Here is a 20,000-nt window from a genome sequence, read left to right as displayed (position 1 = left end):
ACAGACCCCCGTCCAAACAGCATCAAGTTCTCCCCTGAAATACAAAGTGAGTAAATGTTTTTCAGTCATCATGGTGTCATTAGATAAACTCCCTTCTTCTGATTGGTGGGTGGGCGGGGCATAGCGTTCCCTTGCTCCTCCCCCAGCTCGTCCAAATATGATCAACTTCTGGCTCCAAACTAAATTTCCAATTGGAAACCCTGACAATACTACGTCCCACCCACCGATAGCTGTAACCTGACTGCACCACAGGCCTGTCAATCAAACAAGACACGCCCCCTAAATTTAAAAAATAATAATAATAAAAAAATTTAAAAAACAGGTCTTTCTGAATCTTCTTTTCTAATGAATGAGGGATTATTTTCAGATGGACCTCCAGAAAACTAATAAGAAGGAGTGACTTTAGCTAACAACACCGAGATAACTGATGGACACATTTTATTCACTTTGGATTTGATGAGAGAAGTTGAATGGGAGTCTATGGAGCCGGAGGCTTTTTGGAGCCGACCTCTAGTGGCACTCGCTGGTATTGCAGCTTTAAAACGCTTCTGCATCGGGCCTCATTTTACAGACCCGGGAGCAACACGACCACTTTTATATCCGGTCTGTAAGTAAAACCTCTTAAAAACTGTGGGTCCTACATCTCCCACAATGAACCCAGAAGTTGCAGGTGTTTTTTTTTCTTGTCAATCAAACTCCACAGAAGCCATCACACACGCCGTCACGTGATTTCATTTGGTCTGAAACATGATGAAGACCTCTGAAAGTCTCTTGTCCACATACTGTAGGTCTGTTTCTCTTATTGGACCGCCTCCCGTGCGTGTGTGTGTGTGTGTGTGTGTGTGTGTGTGCGTGCGTGTGTGTGCGTGTATTTATTTCATTTAGTCCCCTCCGCTGATGCTCCGCCCCCTTCCAGGCAGGGAGAACGGATCTGTGAGCTTCCCGGTTGGCTGACAGAGTCCGAGGCCCCGCCCCTTGGCCTCCCTCTCGCTCTGCCTCGCGGAGGAGCAGCGGAGGAGGGAGAGAGTGAAAGTGGAGGAGCAGCCGGGCGGACGTGTTGCAACAGATGGCTTCAGCGGCGGCGGCGGCGGCTCGGAGGCGGCTGCACCGGGGAACCGAGGGACGCCGTTAGACCTAGAGGCAGGGCGGGAGAGAAGGGCGGGGCGACCGGGAGTCAGCGGATCCAGGAAAAAGACACGGAGAGACCTCCTCCTCCTCCTCCTCCTCTTCGTCCTCTGCAGACAGACAGGAAGTCATGTCAGGCTGAGCACAAGTTTGGAAGAATTTCAGACGCTTCATGGAGGAGAGCGTGACGGAGTGACGTGAGCCTTCCTCCTCCTCCTCCTCCTCCTCCTGGTCCTGCTTCTCCGGGTCAGAGAGGAGAACACCTGCTGACAGAGAGGAGGTACTGTCCGCTTCTTCTACTGTGGTTTTCAACCTGTGTGTGTGCGCGCGCGCGCGTGCGTGTGTCTCTCTCTCTTCAGTTCTGCTCTACTTCACTGTGTCACTTTCTGTGGTTGGAGCTGTTACTCAGAGCAGCTTTGTTAGTGTGTGTGTGTGTGTGTGTGTGTGTGTGTGTGTGTGTGTGTGTGTGTGTGTGTGTGTGTGTGTGTGTGTGCGCGCGCGTGCGCGCGTGTGTGTGTGTGTTGCTCCACTTTGCTGATGTGCATTAGTTTCGAGGCCACGTCGTACTTACACTTGTCACACTTGTTTGCTGCTGTGCGTTTCACGCGCTGCTTTTTAAAAAGTGTGTGTGTGTGTGTTTGTTTGTGTGTGTTTGTGTGTGTTTATTGCTTCCTGCTTGCAAAGCACGTGGGAGTGTGTTTGAGCTGCAGTGCTGAGGTCAGTCAGTGAGGAGGGAGGGAGGATGGAAGGAGGGAAGGAAGGAAGGGAGGGAGGGAGGAAGGGAGGAGAGCTGCTCCACCCAGCGCTGCTTTTATTGTAATAATATTTTTCATGTTCCACTTTTCCGAAATCAGAAACAAAGAAGCTGCAGAGGGAAAGTTAACGTCGAGTTCAAAACAAGTTGGATGACTAGGAACCAACGTTGAGACAGTTTCTCAGAGTTGTTGTAAACCCACGAAGAAGAACACCAACGTTGGGTTTTTTTTCGTGGACAGAACTCGAGCAGAGAAACGTCAGTTTTTTTTCACGTAAAAAAGTTTTTGGGAACCAAAAACTTTCAACGCACAACAAAGTGCTCCTGAGGCCGAGCAGTGATTTCACCACGGACCGGAAGACTGCAGCAGAGAAGCTTTTTTGGATTTTAAGGAACTAAATCTTCAACACGCCCCTCACTAGCACGTTGGGGGAAAAAAAAAAAAACCGTTGCCGTGGCGCCACAGTTTCAGGTGGTTTGTCGTTCTCTGTGTTTTAAAAGACGCGGCAACAGACAGGGAACTGAAACGAAGTGACAAAAGAGGGAAGAAGAAGAGCACACACTAAAATACAGCAGGGAGGGAGGGACAGCGAGGGACAGGTGAACCTCATCAGGTGGGCGGGGCCAACGGCTGGGAACTCGTACGCTCGTGGTTACAAAATGGGAAGTCGTGCTCACCTCGTGATTAGAAAACGGCTGCCGAGCAACAAAACTAAACTTCTACAGCCATCCGCCGTTTTCGTAGACTTCGTAAATACGTCTCAACTCTGGCAGAGTTCCGACGTCGTGAATAGAGGCGTGGCCGTTCGTATGGAGTCTTCTCGTGAACGCGGTAAACACGACCCCGTTTGAATGCAGCAAAACGAAAAGAAAAAAGAAAAGTTGCCAAACAGGTGATAACGCTAACAAACACCTCGGAGAGGCCTCAGAAGTTCCCGGTGGAACTCGGTGCTGACGGTCTGACTCTGGGGGACGGATTCACGGTGACGCAAAGAAAGCCCACCTGGTGTCTCCTGACCTGACGCGTCTTCTTCGGTCTTTGGACAGTGAAGCTCCGCCCCCTCTTGAAACGTTGAACGTCACTCGGAAACACCTCGCCCGGCTCGTCGCTTCACCGCCGTAGACTTTCTGAAGCGTTTCCAGGTTCTCTGTCGACCGTTTACAGAGTTTGACCCCGAAAAACAGCACCAGTTTTTGCAGTCGAAATCACTGCACGGGCTCAGGAACACACAAGGTTTTCTTTTTCCCCCCAAAATTTGGGCCTGAATCTGATGTTTTCTCTGCTCCAGTTTCAGGTCCACAGCGACGTCGCCAATGTTCACGTAACCAGCGGTCACGTCAGCTGATGTTGATCAATAACTAACTTAATTGTTTTATTGTTTCAGCCAATCAGTGGTGAGCGTTTCTGTTTCATGTCACGATAAAGATCAGATGATGATGATAATGATAATAAACTTTATTTGTATTGCACCTTTCATACAGGAAATGCAGCTCAAAGTGCTTCACAGCAATAAATTTACATGCAGCGTTTCATACTGCATATTAAAACATATATAAAGGACATCTTAAAGAACTAGAACCTGAACATCTTAAAGAACTAGAACCTGAACATCTTAAAGAACTACAACCTGAACATCTTAAAGAACTACAACCTGAACATCTTAAAGAACTACAACCTGAACATCTTAAAGAACTACAACCACTTCCTGGTTCACATGAATATGTATAAACACATCTGTGCGGTCACGAAGGACCAGCTGAGCAACAAACTATGACATCATCAGAGCTGTCAGCTGATCCTGCTCGGTCCAAGGTCGATACCATGGCAAGCAGCCCGGTGACCTTTGAACTCATTGCAGCCTGGATACACACACACACACACACACACACACACACACACACACACACACACACACACACACAATCCTCATGTTGCTGCTCTTCTCTTCCTCGTTGTTTAACTTCCTCTAATACTGATTCTTTCAGAGAGCTGCTGGTGTGTGTGTGTGTGTGTGTGTGTGTGTGTGTGTGTGTGTGTGTGTGTGTGGGGGTGGTGTGTGTGTGTGTGTGTGGGGGGTGTGTGGTGTGTGTGTGTGTGTGGGGTGGGGGGGTGTGTGTTGCAGTTTGTTCTCTGCAGATTTCTGGAGATTAGACATCGAGTCAGCTGCTGCTCCTGAGATCAGGACTCTGGTTTCAGATCTGGTTCTGACCTGTTATTAGACTGGTTTCTGGCCTGGTTCTGACCTGTTATTAGACTGGTTTCTGGCCTGGTTCTGACCTGTTATTAGACTGGTTTCTGGCCTGGTTCTGACCTGTTATTAGACTGGTTTCTGGCCTGGTTCTGGGACTAGGTCTAGACTTTATTTAGGACTGTATTTCTGGACCTGGTTTCAACCTGCAGCCTGTAGGGGGGCACTGCAGCCTATAGGGGGGCACTGCAGCCTATAGGGGGGCACTGCAGCCTATAGGGGGCGAAGCAGCCTGTAGGGGGGCACTGCAGCCTATAGGGGGCGAAGCAGCCTGTAGGGGGCGCTGCAGCCTATAGAGGGTGATGCAGCCTGTATGGGGCGAAGCAGCCTGTAGGGGGCGCTGCAGCCTATAGGGGGGCACTGCAGCCTGTATGGGGCGATGCAGCCTGTAGGGGGTGCTGCAGCCTTTATGGGGCGATGCAGTCTGTAGGGGGCGCTGCAGCCCCTCCAGTGTTTCCTCCTGGTTGTTTCAGAGTGACTTTCCATAAATCGTCATCATTAATCTCCATCTTTAATCGTCCTTCTCTCTTTGTTTCAGTCGGCAGAAGGTCGACTAGCAGAGTTTCTATTTATCCTCGCTGCACTCTGATTGGTCCTCGCTCTCAGGTGATGAAGCCCACCCCCCACCCCCACCCCCCTCACACAAGCAGAATTGATGAAATTGGTAATCATTATAGACTGCTGGTATAAAGTAGCTGACCTTCAGAGAGGAGGAGGAGGAGAAGTAGGAGGAGGAGGAGGAGAAACAACGATTGGTTGAAAACCTTTTCACTGAGGCATGAAATGAGAAATGGAGGATTTCTACACAGATTCTGACCTCTTCTTCTTCTTCTTCCTTCCTCCTCCTCATCTTCCTCCTCCCCCTCCTCCTGGTGTCTCCATGTGAGGAGGCGTCAGTGCAGCATCCATCAATAAGACTGTGAAACTTGAGATTGAGTCGATCACTCTGTGAAGACTCTTCTTCTTCTTGACTTTAACTAACAACACGAGATAACTGCTGGAGACATTTTATTCGGGCCCGAGCTCCGATGTTGCGAAAGCCCTATTATCCAAGCGATTATTATGATTCTCCGTAAACAACTTCATTTTTGGAGGATTGATCATATTCAAAAACTCTAAGTTGGTACACCTCCTGACGAAAAATTTCGTATTTTAGTGGAGTCGCGAGTGGGCGTGGCCAAATGGCTCGCTAGCGCCCCCTAAAGAGATTCCCCGGCGGCTACATTTACCTACATTCATGAAATTCGGTGGACATGTGTATCACACCGAGACGTACAAAAAAGTTCCAATGCACCATTACGTCAACTCAACAGGAAGTCCGAGCAGGAAACGACCTCATGAAGTCACGGGTTCGAGCCCCGCTCAGGCATCACACATGGTTCATGGTTTATGAAGGGCGAGTCCCCTTAATAAGCCACACGGTTCACAGAGGGCAAGATCCCCCGAAGGGTAAGCCACACAGGTTCGGGTTTGCACGTGCAGTCATGCTAATACCAAACCAAAGGTCAACAACAATACAAAACTCAAACAAAAAAAAAAGTCCAAAAGAGGCTTTTTTTCCCCCATCGTGCACTGGTTAGATTGCCTCACAGTGAGGCCTGCTCAGTTCAGAAAAAGCCAAAGTATGTTGTCCAAAATACTCAGAAAAGTCACAAAATGTCCAAAATATGATAATAAAAAAAAAGTCACACAGTCATAGTCATAGGATGTCGTCCAAAAAGTGACCCAAAATTCATTTTTGTATAGAGTATAGAGTATAGAGTATATAGTATATTGTATAGAGTATAGCCAGGACGATGCGGCTAAGTATGATGTTTCGCTGTGACACAGGAAGTTGATGTTTAAGGTCAAACGATGGTCCAAACCTCCCAAAACTTTGCACATGTGTGAGTTTTTTTAAGATGTTAAAGCCGCCAAAAAAAAGACATTTAAAAAAAAAAAAAGAAGAATAAGGAACGACATTGAGAATATGTGGACTTTGGCGTGCTGCTGGCCGCTGGCTCCCCGACCTGCTGGATCCCCGACCTGCTGGATCCCCAACGTGAGCGTGCGAGGGCCCGCATATCACTGCTTGCAGTTTTAATTGACTTTGTATTTGATGAGAGAAGTTGAATGGGAGTCTATGGAGCCGGAGGCTTTTTGGAGCCGACCTCTGGTGGCACTCGCTGGTATTGCAGCCTAAGATGCTGCTGCATCGGAACCATTTTTCAGAGTCGTAAGCTACGAAACATTTTTATATTCAGTCTGTGGTTCGAACAACGTTAACGGAACATCTACGTCCTCCGACTGACATCATGAAGTAGAAAACTCAGACAAACATAACTTTTGTTGAACTGATGAAGAGGAGGTGTGCTGTTTGGACTTTTAGCTTCTGGTTCTGATGACTCAGTCGGTTCAGGTTAATGAAGGAGTGGCCTCGTGTTAATTACACTTTCTACAGTGTTTTTAACCTTTGACCTCTAACGAGAGACTTTATTTTAATCTGTTACAGTTTTAAAACTTAATCAAATAATCTGATCAATAGATTTAAAAATATAAAGAGAGAGCAGAGATCAGGTTCAGGTTCAGGTTCAGGACCAGACCTCCAGTGTGTGGTCTGATTATCCAGCCCACACACACACACACACACACACACACACACACACACACACACACACACACACACACACACACACACACACACACACACACACACACACACACACACTGAACCCCCCAAACAGACCACCAGCCCGGCTAATTGGAGATGTTGTATCACCTCCCTCGTGTCTCTTGCTCTTTCTGTTTCTTTCACACTCACGCTCACACCACACACACACACACACACACACACACACACACACACACACACACACACACACACACACACACACACACACACACACACACACACACACACACACACACACACACACACACACAATGGGAATTGGCAACTCGGAGCGAATTGAGAGAGAAGGCAGAAAGTCATTACTTCTCTCACTAGACTGTATGTGTGTGTGTGTGTGTGTGTGTGTGTGTGTGTGTGTGTGTGTGTGTGTGTGTGTGTGTGTGTAATCCTGCCATCAGTATGCCGCTCATGCTCTGCAACAGAAGGGAGGAAATTGAAGAGAGAGTGGGAGAAAAGGGGGCGAGGGGAGATGGTGAAGGTGGGGGGTGGAGGGGGTCCAACATGGAGGTCTTTTGATTACAGATGGTAAATGTGCCTTCAGTCACCTTCCCCTCCTCCTCCTCCTCCTCCTCATCGTCTCCTCAGTCGACGTGAGAGGAATGTGTGACCGGGCTGTGTGTGTGTGTGTGTGTGTGTGTGTGTGTGTGTGTGTGTGTGTGTGTGTGTGTGTGTGTGTGTTGTATGTTGTGTGTGTGTTGTTATCACAGAGCGGAGGTGGATGTTGCAGACGTGACGGATGTGGACATGTATGAACTTCACTCTGTTTTCGTTCTTTTAATGTGTTTAAAAATAAAACCGAACTGGAGTCACTGAGCCGGTCGTTGTGGGGTCGTTTCGGAGGTCACGTGTCATTATTTAAACCTCAGTGTAATACAGCGTCAGTCCAGCAGAGGTCACACGCGTGACCAGGGGTCCTAGAGGTCACGTGATGAAGTACAAACAGAGATAAAGTCGGTTGACATTGATATTTAAGTAACGTAGGTAAGTTTAGAACATAACGTAATATTTTTTACGTTAACTAACTTACTTATTTCGAACTCACACCGTTGATCGGAACTGAACACACGTTTCTGTTCATGTCTGTACAAGCCTCATCGTGACTCCTAGTGGTCGGACAGGTGTATTACAGCTTTGTGTCACCTGTTCATATCTCGCTGATGAATATGAAAAGATTTATTGCCAGGATTAGAGTCTCTGACTGTTTCTCCCGTCTCTGTCTGTCTCTGCAGGACTAAACTCAGCAGGAGACGCCACACACACTGTAGGTAAGATCAATCAAGCTATGAAACCATCAACCATGAAACCATCAACCATGAAACCATCAACCATGAAACCATCAACCATAAACCATGAAACCATAAACCATGACACCATAAACCATGAAACCATCAACCATGAAACCATCAACCATGACACCATCAACCGTGAAACCATAAACCATGAAACCATGACACCATCAACCATGAAACCATCAACCATGACACCATCAACCATGAAACCATCAACCATGAAACCATGAAACCATGACACCATCAACCATGAAACCATAAACCATGAAACCATCAACCATGAAACCATAAACCATGAAACCATCAACCATGAAACCATCAACCATGACACCATAAACCATGAAACCATCAACCATGAAACCATCAACCATGACACCATAAACCATGAAACCATCAACCATGAAACCATCAACCATGAAACCATCAACCATGACACCATCAACCATGAAACCATGAAACCATAAACCATGACACCATAAACCATGAAACCATCAACCATGAAACCATCAACCATGAAACCATAAACCATGACACCATCAACCATGAAACCATCAACCATGACACCATCAACCATGAAACCATCAACCATAAACCATGAAACCATAAACCATGACACATTCAACCATGACACCATAAACCATGAAACCATCAGCCATGACACCATAAACCATAAAACCATCAACCATAAACCATGACACCATCAACCATGAAACCATAAACCATGAAACCATCAACCATGAAACCATCAACCATGAAACCATCAACCATAAACCATGAAACCATAAACCATGACACCATAAACCATGAAACCATAAACCATGACACCATAAACCATGAAACCATCAACCATGAAACCATAAACCATGAAACCATAAACCATGACACCATAAACCATGAAACCATCAACCATGAAACCAGAAACCATAAACCATGACACCATAAACCATGAAACCATCAACCATGAAACCATCAACCATGAAACCATAAACCATGACACCATCAACCATGAAACCATCAACCATAAACCATGAAACCATAAACCATGACACATTCAACCATGACACCATAAACCATGAAACCATCAGCCATGACACCATAAACCATAAAACCATCAACCATAAACCATGACACCATCAACCATGAAACCATAAACCATGAAACCATCAACCATGAAACCATAAACCATGACACCATCAACCATGAAACCATCAACCATGACACCATCAACCATGAAACCATAAACCATGAAACCATGACACCATCAACCATGAAACCATCAACCATGACACCATCAACCATGAAACCATCAACCATGAAACCATGACACCATCAACCATGAAACCATAAACCATGAAACCATCAACCATGACACCATAAACCATGAAACCATCAACCATGAAACCATCAACCATGAAACCATAAACCATGAAACCATCAACCATGACACCATAAACCATGAAACCATAAACCATGAAACCATCAACCATGAAACCATAAACCATGAAACCATCAACCATGAAACCAGAAACATAAACAATGACTTCATGTTGAGACAAACAGATTTTTTTTTAATCCCGAGAAGCTGAAATCACTAGAAACGCTTGTTACATGGAATTATATCAAGATTGCAGAAGTGTGTGTGTGTGTGTGTGTGTGTGTGTGTGTGTGTGTGTGTGTGTGTGTGTGTGTGTGTGTGTGTGTGTGTGTGTGTGTGTGTGTGTGTGTCTATGTGTGTGTGTGTGTGTTCATTGTTTGAGTCCAACCTGCATCATTAATCAGGAATGAGAGAACGTTCGCTCCTGTTACCGGGTCACAACCAGTAAAACACACACACACACACACACACACACACACACACACACACACACACACACACACACACACACACACACACACACACACACACACACACACACACACACACACACACACACACACACACACACACACACACTCACTCACTCACTCACTCACTCACTCACTCTGATGAACTATGTTTGTACACTCACTTCAACACGTCAACACACATCACACACACTTATGAAGTCATCACATGCAGACATGCAGAGGCTGCGTGGTGCGTTCAAGGACACTCAGAAATCTCTCTGCTCTGTTCAACATCAGAACTGGATGAGGTTCTACTGAGTGCTGGTCGGTTACTAAACATGGTTCTGATGTCTGGAGGTCCAGATTTTCATGGTCAGATGTTGTTGGTGTTTGATGTTGGACATGGACGGGCTGATTGGAGCGGTACCGAGGAGGAGTCCGTGTACGTTGCTCAGGTTCTGGTTCTGTCACTAAATGTTGGACCGCTCCCTTCAGGTTGGGACTGAAGGAGCTTCAGTATGTCGAGGTCTTCTTCTCCTCAGTGAGGATGAAGATGGAGCAGGTGATTGACAGGTGGATCAGTTCTGGTGAAGTTACAGAGTCCAGCTGCTGCGGGTGTGGACACGTCTCGTGTGTCGGTGATGAAGATGATGATGAAGAGGATGGAGATGGTGGAGTTACAGTTTGAGTTTCAGTTTGAACTCTGCAGCCTCAACAGAACACAGTTTGTTTCCTGCAGCGGATTTCAGCTCTTGACCTGCACTCCTCCACATCCTCTGAGAAAGAGTGTGTGTGTGTGTGTGTGTGTGTGTGTGTGTGTGTGTGTGTGTGTGCGTGCGTGCGTGTGTGTGTGTGTGTGTGCGTGTGTGTGTGTGTGTGCGTGCACTCACATGTGCTTCTGATCACGGAGGTGGAAGAGAAGTCATCTTCATTCTGCCGTCTTTATTTCGTCGTTGTTTCGTCTTTATTTCGTTGTTTTTTTATTAAAAAAATATTTTTTTCTTTTTCATCTTTATTTCGTTGTTATTTTGGTTTTATTTTACCTTTATTTCTTTTTTTTGGTCTTTATTTCGTCATTATTTCGTCTTTATTTAATTTTTATCTCATCTTAAATGTTTATGAGCTGCGGCTGTTTTATAATTAATAAAAACATCACCAAACGTCCTTTAAAATAACAAACCACTGCTGCGAGAGATAAAAACGTCACAGCAACAAGAAAACAGAATATAAACATAAATTAATAATAATTCATGAATATATAAAATATATGTACGCCGGTGAAATACAGATGAAGAGTATTTAATATTGTAAGCATCGTCTTTGATTTAATCCTTTGACCTTCGTTCCGTTACTGATTCATGATCAGACCTCGTCTCTTTAAAATTACATGAATGCATTCAATAAGAAATAAAAGAAGGTAGATTTCATTATTGATCTGTCAGACGTTCAGACTCTCCGCACACGAGTGTGTGAAGTCTTTGCGTTTTTAGTTTCCGTGACGTCGGTCCAAACCTCCGAGGAAATTATTTGCAAAATTCAAATGTGGCCTGCGGCAGAGATCTGGAAGCTGATTGGCTGACAGATCGGACTCAAATCTCAGCTGAGGATGTAAATGTACGTGACGCCAGCTGAGTCAGCGAATATGGTCCGTTAATAGTCTGCTGCTCTTTAGGCTGCTTATTCTCATGAAAATTCAACTTTACACTGTTATATAAAACATGGAGAATAAATGTTTTACTCACAGATGATTTAATTTCTGTTCAACATCAAGTTATTTTTTGAGGTCGTGTTCATTTCAGGGAACAAAAATCTTCAACTCGCCCGCTTACAGCCGAGTGTTCCTGAGCCCACGCGGTGATTTCCACCGAAGCATCAGGGCTGTTTTTAGAGCAGCGAACGGAGATCACAGACGTCCAATATTGTTTTTTCAACCTTGTTCCTTCCATTAGATTTGGGAGAACAGAGAATCTTCAACAGCTGGCAGGGAAGGACAACGAGGGACAGGTGGAACTAGTCAGGGGTGGGGCCAACAATCATATGCTGCGATCGAATGGAACTCGTGAGCTCGTGGTTACGACACGGGAAGTCGTGTACAAACGTATGCTTGACGTTCAAGTGGTTAAGTCGTCAGTCATGGTTATAGCCCCTCCCCCCTCGCCCGTACGGGTATCAGCTGATTGACGCTAAAACGACTGGACGCTCTTTACTGTCCACTCCGTTGATTGGACTGAAACTGATGCGGTGTGATTCCGATCGGACGGAAAAATATACCATCAAGGTTAGAAGCTCATAAACTGGAAGCTGTTCAATATTAAACAGTCGATTCATAAATCAAACCGGCTGTCAGCTGAGCATCATGGGAAAAAGAAAACGCAGCAGTTTATATACAGTGTGTGTGTGTGTGTGTGTGTGTGTATATATGCAGTATTGTGTGTGTGTGTGTGTACATATATGCAGTATTGTGTGTGTGTGTGTGTGTGTGTATATATGCAGTATTGTGTGTGTGTGTACATATATGCAGTATTGTGTGTGTGTGTGTGTGTGTATATATATGCAGTATTGTGTGTGTGTGTGTGTGTGTGTGTGTGTGTGTGTGTGTGTGTGTGTGTGTGTGTGTGTGTGTGTGTGTGTGTGTGTGTGTCCAGTGGTCAGCTCCCAGCAGAGTCTCCTGCTCTCCATCAGTCTATTTCTGTCTCTTGAGTGGGCAGGATGGATGGATCGCCCGGAGGGACGGAGAGGAGGATGGAGAGGATGGAGAGGAGGAAGAGGAGGATGAGGAGGGAGGTGGAAACAGAGGAGGATAGAGAGGAGGAGGAGGAGGAAGAGGAGCGTACACGGTGCGTGTTCTGATCGACCCGTGTCGTTCTCAGTGTCGAATCTGGTTTGTTTACAGCTCGTAATAAATTAATTGGAGATGACATCAGGGTGGTGGGGAGGAGGGTGGAGGGGGTAATACTGTAATGGAGGCAGTAAACAGGCGGTGGATGGAGAGAGGAGGAGGGAGAAGAGGATGAGGAGGGGGGGACCTGCTGGATCAGTTTTATAGTTTCAGGATGTCCTGTGGTGAAATCTTTGGCCTGCGGTCCAAATGGAGGCGGAGCCACATCTGTCCTGATGTAGAGACAGGAAGTGTGAGCATCAGCTCGCGTGTACGTTCTCATCAGTTCAGACTGGAAGGATTCTGGTGGTTCTGATCAGTCCGGATCAGTCCCGACCCATCCTGGTTCTGATGCACCCAAACTGGGAACTGACTCATCAGAGGACACCTGGACAGTGAGAGGACACAGAGAGACATTCATGGAAACACAGCAGGAGGAAATACACACACACACGATAATGATGCAGGTTGTAACCAAACAATGAACACACACACACACACACACACACACACACACACACACACACACACACACACACACACACACACACACACACACACACACACACACACACACACACACACACACACACACACACAAACTCAAACACGGCGTGCAGCAGAGAAGAAGACACGCCCGGAGAGATTCTCCATTTCCTGTCAGCCTCACCAACTTCCTGTCACCATGTTGATTTACTGTTCCATTACTCTACCTGTGGAGCTGTGTGTGTGTGTGTGTGTGTGTGTGTGTGTGTGTGTGTGTGTGTGTGTGTGTGTGTGTGTGTGTGTGTGTGTGTGTCTGTCAGGTTTTTTTTCAGTGTGTCTCAGCTTCATGTGTGTGTGTGTCTGCATTGCTGGCAGACTGCCTCACTGTGGTAATTACTATACACACACACACGCACACACACACACACACACACACACACACACACACACACACACACACACACACACACCCCTCAGGGTCTCAGGTGGAGGATGAGCAGCAGTTGTCTGGTGTCTCGGTGCCAACTGACCAACAACTCCCAGCAGGCTGCTGAGTGTGTGTGTGTGTGTGTGTGTGTGTGTGTGTGTGTGTGTGTGTGTGTGTGTGTGTGTGTGTGTGTGTGTGTGTGTGTGTGTGTGTGTGTTGTGGTTCATTGTTCTGGCAGAAGGACTGAAAATAATTTTTGTGGCTCCAACCAACAATTATTTTCATCATTTCATGATAAATAAACAAAACTGGCATCTTTAATTTGTTTTGTTTTTTAGATTAACTTTATTAAAAGATAAAAATGTCACTCTTAAGAAGAACAATATGAAAAATTACTAAATTAATTGTTAGATTAATTGTCTTTCAAACCACTAAAATAATAAATCTATTAATTATTGCACTTTACTTTGATAGTGTTAAACGGGTGCTTCCTGTTTCCCTCACGCCTGATTAAACTGGAGGTCAAATCCTGTGCGCTGATTTGTGATGTCTGTAATTTTTTGATCTGGACTTCACTGTCCGACTGACGGTGACCTTTAAGGAACTCATTGATTTAAAAAAAAAAAATTTTTTTGTGTCATGTGACCTTGTACCTTCTTATTTAAATTCCAATATTTAAATGCTAGCTGTAGCGCCACCTGGTGGCGGAACTCCCCGATATTTGGCAGGGCTACTCTGTGAACATATGTGCACCTGTGACTCAAATTTGGTGAAGATTGGATCAAATTTGAAGAGTAGTCAGTCAAAAATATAGTCATTTCTTTATTTATATGCTAGCTGTAGCGCCACCTGGTGGTGAATTTCCCTGATATTTGGCAGGGATACTTCGTGAACCTCCGTGCGCCTGTGACTCTAATCTGGTTGAAGCGAAGCATTGCATTCTAGAGTTTCAGACTTTTATAATCGAACTCCGTCGACTGAACACGTAAACAACGAAAAACCACCTTTTATTGTGTATCTGACCTGCGTCGGGGTTTTCATGGAGTCTCTAGTTCTTTGATTTTAGTTGCCGTTATTTCTCGATGAGATGCCTCAGCTGTTCACATCTTCCTGCTGCGATGCACTCTGCCGCCTGTAGGGGGCGCCAGCAGGACTCGCACACCGTTTAACTGACCCTGCTGCGACTGTTTGTGGTTTTTAATCCGATGGGTGTTTGTTTGTTTCAGGTCCCTGCTGAGACGGACACTGACCAACGCACCTGTCTGCACAAGGTAACACACACACACACACACACACACACACACACACACACACACACACACACACACACACACACACACACACACACACACACACACACACACACACACACATTTACATTTAACACAACTGATATGACCCTGAATCCTAGAACAAGTCCCAAAGTGAGAACCAAAAATGTCCTCACAAAGACAGACGTATAAGAACACACACACACACACACACACACACACACACACACACACACACACACACACACACACACACACACACACACACACACACACACACACACACACACACACACACACAGGACCAATTAGCCGGTGTGTGTGTGATGGATTTGTCGGTCGTTGCCTCCTGCAGTCGTGCCGCTGCGACAGGTTAGAGACTGAATCCATCACGGAAACACACGGACCGCTGAGGTGTGAGCGCCTCCTCTGTAACCATGGTAACATCACTGCATCTCCTGTTGTGTTGTTGTTGGTGGTGGTGGTGGTGGTGGTGAGTCTCTGGATGTTTCCGTTGCTTCGCAGATTTGAATGTTCATCCTTGTTTTCATGAGTCCGTCACAGCAGCCTGAGGTCAAAAGGTCGCGCAGTGCTGCAGCTAACACGCAAACTGATTAGTTCAGCCCGCTGCTGGCAACGAGGCTGCATGCACACACACACACACACACACACACACACACACACACACACACACACACACACTGCAAATGATGCCAGAGCCCCAGTCGGCTGCAGCATGCCGTGAGCTCTGTGGATCTTGTTTCTGAGGCGCCTCAATGGCTGCTGCTTGTTCTTGTTCTTCTTCTTCTTGTTTTTCTTCTTCTTGTTTTTCTTCTTGTTGTTGTTGTTCTTCTTCTTTCTCCAAAACTTTATTGGTATAAACAGAGTAGAAAGGTTTCCTCTGCGACATTTTAGTCCAGTTTTCCTTCATAACATTGTAATAGAGTTTTAATAAACTTGTCTGAACTACTTTTCAACCTTCAGACTGCTGCTGTCCTGTGAATAAATACGTGATCAAAACGTGGTGATTCTGATTCACACGTTATATTCGGTGGATGTAATGAACCGCTCGGCCTTCAGGGAACAGTGGTGCGACTGTTTGTGAAGTTCTTTCTTCACATGCCAGAGAGGATCATTTCTTGTAAGCGGGACAAGCTTACTGGAGGGAATGGGTACTGGTCCGATCACACCTCAGACGAGGGAGGGAGGGAGGGAAGGAGGGAAGGAGGGAGGAAAGGAGGGAGGAAGGAAGGAAGGTAGGATGGATGTTGGATGGATGAACAGGTACATACTGTAGGTGGGTTTGTTGCGCTTTTGCCTGTTTCAGTCCCTCTTTCACTTTAACCCATAATGATCTGCATCATGCCTGCCTGGTTACCATGACGACAGCAGTCGAACAGAGTCGATAGAGAGGGAGAGAGAGGTTCTCTCAGCCAGTTGGACCGCTCTCTCTCTCTGTCTGTGTGTCCCTCGTTCACTTCTAAACTCTCCATCATCTGAGTCGCAGGACTGAATCTGAATCTGAGAGATCTGTTGTTGTTTGTCTCAAAGGAGTTCACACACACACACACACACACACACACACACACACACACACACACACACACACACACACACACACACACACACACACACACACACACACACACACACACACACAAAGGTTTGCACAGCTATCTTCACCGTGGACAGTCAGTGATCGTGATATTCGGGCACTGCATTAAGAACAGACACAATTCCGTAGTGGAAATCACTGCATGGGCTCAGAAACACGTCTAAAAACCATCGTCTGTGAACACAGTTCATTGCTGCATCCACAAACGCAGGTTAAAAACTCTACAAAGAAGAAACCAGATATGAACATGATCCAGAAACCTTATCTGGGCCTGAGCTCATTTATGTGTGTGTCTGTGTGTTGTTGTTGATGTTGTTACGTTTGTTGTGTTATTGTTGTTGTATTAGTGGATCTGTTGAAGGGCGGTTCAGAAGTCGTGTTCGAAGTTCTGATGTGTCGCACAGATTCACTGTAATGACACTAAATAACAGTTATTAGTTCATATGAGATCTGCTGAGAGCTTTTACACGCACACACACACACACACACACACACACACACACACACACACACACACACACACACACACACACACACACACACACACACACACACACACACACACACACACACACACACACACACATACACACACACACACACCGTCATGACTTTGATCAGTGTGTGTGTGTGTCAGAGGTGAGTGTTTAACGTGATCACAGCTTTCTAATGGAGGCAGTAATTACCTCACACACACACACACACACACACACACACACACACACACACACACACACACACACACACACACACACACACACACACACACACACACACACACACACACACACACACACTCTTTGTCTCTGTGTCTGGGTCTGGTCATTCAGAGCTGTTAGTTGAGAGGAGTTCATTATTCGGATGTCTCTTCTCTTTCTGTCCTTCATCTGAACTTCGTCCTTTTCTATTCACGCGTCTCCTCCACGTCGTCTTCGCGTCTCCTTTATTTCTTTTTTTAGTTTGAAAACTCAAACATATTTCCACACCGACACACGTTTCTCGTCACACTGTGTTTGTATGTGATATTAAACTTGGGCACCGGGTGGTACCTGTTTTACGTAACTAGAAACTCTAAAGGTCCCTCTAGTGGCTGAAATGAGAACTACAAATAAAATACTGCTGATTGTTTACCTCGCTGATCTTAAAGGATAATATACCATGTGGAGACATGGTATCAAGGCCCCGCCTCCTGCCCCGCCCCTTCACACCCAGCTGAGAGCGCAACACAAAAAAATCTCATGAAGTAAATTAGCTCGACAGCTAGCAGTTATAAATTATGTTTGGGCAACGTAAAGGTTAAGGGGTGTGGCCTCAACATTTGGGTGGGGCCTAGATTCCATTGTCTCCTCCAAGCTCATCCAAATATGGTCACTTCCACCTCCAAAATAACAAAATGGCGACTGGAGATGTGCGTTTAGAGCAAGAAATAAGTTTCTGAATTCACTCGTAACTATTTTAATAACTGATTATTTTTAACGTGTTTCTGTTCTTTGAACCATGACGTCCAAATCTCTCAGACAATTTTTTATATTTTAACGATTATTTAAATATTCATAAATAAACAGTCGCTAACAAACCGACGGATGACGTCACGCTTGGTTAGCATCGAAGAGTTTCTCTTAAAGGGACAGTCCAACCTGAAATAGAGGAAAAAGTAGTTTTCTGGACTCAGTTTAACCTGCTGGGTTTAAATGTGAAACCAGCGGATGAACATGTTGTCGGAGGATGTTTCCGTCCTGCCGCTCTGCTCCTCCGGTTTACTCTCAGCTGGTTGGAGGACGGACGGACGGACGGACGGTGGGAACGCTTCCCGTCCTCCGGAAACATCGGCCGGCTGAAAGAGGAAGAAGACGAGCTCTTAGTTTGGACGACATCGTCCTCATCAATAAAGCAGCTGCAGACGAGAGGCGTCGCTCTGCTGCCGCTTCGATGAATCATTCAGACGTGGACACATTAAAGCTGCAGGGTTTCAGCATCGGGACCCGTCGGTGTTCGTCAACATGTTCTGATCCGCGATCGCTTCCTTTGATCTGGTTACCGATAAGTTCCGTAGAGTTCTTTGTTCAGAGGAAAACATCGTCAGCGTTCCCTCTTCGTCTGCAGCAGCTTTTATATCGGTCAACGGTTCGTAGTTCGTGTCGCCCGTCTGTTTCTGCCTCTTAGTTCTCAGTGGATTATTGATGAACTGATTTATTGATGAATTTATTTATTGATGAATTCGGTTCGTTTTAATGCTTTTGGATGAATCGTCTTCCGGAGATGTTTGGCGACTGCTCGGTCGCAGTTTGAAAGTTACGGAAACAAACGGGCGTCTTCAGTTTAACGTCTGCGGAGCGACGAGGTTTCTCCTTCAGACGGAAGACGCCGGCCCTTTAAGAAGTGAGGAGGTCGGGCCGCTGGACGGGCGCGTGGAACCTCCACAGTGGAGGCTGCAGGCACGAGTTCAGGTCTCAGGTGAACGTTTCACTTCGCAGTTTGTTAAATCAAGAAAACAATCAAAGAGGAACTTTTTTTTTTAAGAATGTGTTTCATTTTGTGGCGGGAAGTTTACGACTCCTCCTTCTGGTTTCTCCTCCTTCTGGTTTCTCCTGCTTCTATCTCCTTTTAATACAACAGCTGAGGTTTGTTCAGAAATAAATACCTGTAATCTGTAACTGCTCCGATTTCAGGAGGATTAATGTCCGACAGAAAAGTAGAACGATGGAGGAGATGAAGAGATAAAAAGACGAGAGAGAGAGAGAGAGAGAGCAGAGAGGAGGAAAAAAAAAGATGAGGGAGGAGGAGGAGGGTGAGGAGGAGGAGGGTGAGGAAGAGGAGGTTGAAGAGCAGCAGCGGCTCAGCTGTTGTTCCAACAGCAGAGCGTGCGGTCGTCGAGGGCGGCGAGCTGTTGCCACGGGGATTATTGCCGTGTCTGCCGCCACGGCAACGGCCAACAGGACGGAAAAAGCCGGGGAGGCTGCGAGTTCGTCGGTTTGGAGCCCCGGAGCAAGGCAGCACGCGGGTCATGAGGAAGAGGAGGGACGGAGAGACGAAGAGCAGAGGGAGTTTAGACGTCTGAGAGGAAGTGAGAGAGGAAGAGGAAGAGGAAGAGGGAAGTCAGTCTGATCTGATCTCTGCATGTCGGCTTCATGTTGCCTTCACTGACAGTAAGTCTGCTTCTGATTTCATGTGTTCGGCTGGTTCTGATCCACTTCACAGAGAGACTCGGTCCGTCTGTCCGTCTGTCCCGTCAGCTGTCAAAACTGTTCAGGGTTTTAATTTTCAGGACGTTAATATTGTCGTACTTTTAGTTTTTAAAGATTCAGTTTGTTATCATGTGAAGATCCGGAATTTTTTTGTTTTCTCATTTAATCCAAAATATTGATTATCATTAGAATAATAACGTCAGCTGAGAGATGTTCACATCGA

General features: G+C 46.0%; 1 protein-coding gene across 8 annotated transcripts in view; it reads left to right on the top strand.

Moving 5' to 3' along the window:
- The window catches only part of LOC138631546 (extracellular sulfatase Sulf-2-like), a 39,042-nt gene that overhangs the window by 5,841 nt on the left and 13,201 nt on the right, over positions 1–20,000 (top strand). For 5 of the 8 annotated variants that reach the window (XM_069716561.1, XM_069716565.1, XM_069716563.1 and 2 more), the window contains 3 exons: positions 917–1,405; positions 8,029–8,064; positions 14,933–14,977. The gene's annotated coding sequence lies outside the window, so the exon portion shown is untranslated. Of the gene's footprint in view, positions 1–916; positions 1,406–8,028; positions 8,065–14,932; positions 14,978–19,414; positions 19,739–20,000 lie in introns of those variants that run through there. The other 3 variants (XM_069716562.1, XM_069716559.1, XM_069716560.1) reach the window with 3 other exon arrangements.

Source organism: Brachyistius frenatus, unplaced genomic scaffold (genome assembly GCF_029030835.1).
Source record: "Brachyistius frenatus isolate BFR_SWC_R1_liver_20210118 unplaced genomic scaffold, ASM2903083v1 Contig_159, whole genome shotgun sequence".
Classification (NCBI taxonomy): Eukaryota; Metazoa; Chordata; class Actinopteri; family Embiotocidae; genus Brachyistius; species Brachyistius frenatus.
This window is presented reverse-complemented; position numbering and strand designations above follow the sequence as displayed.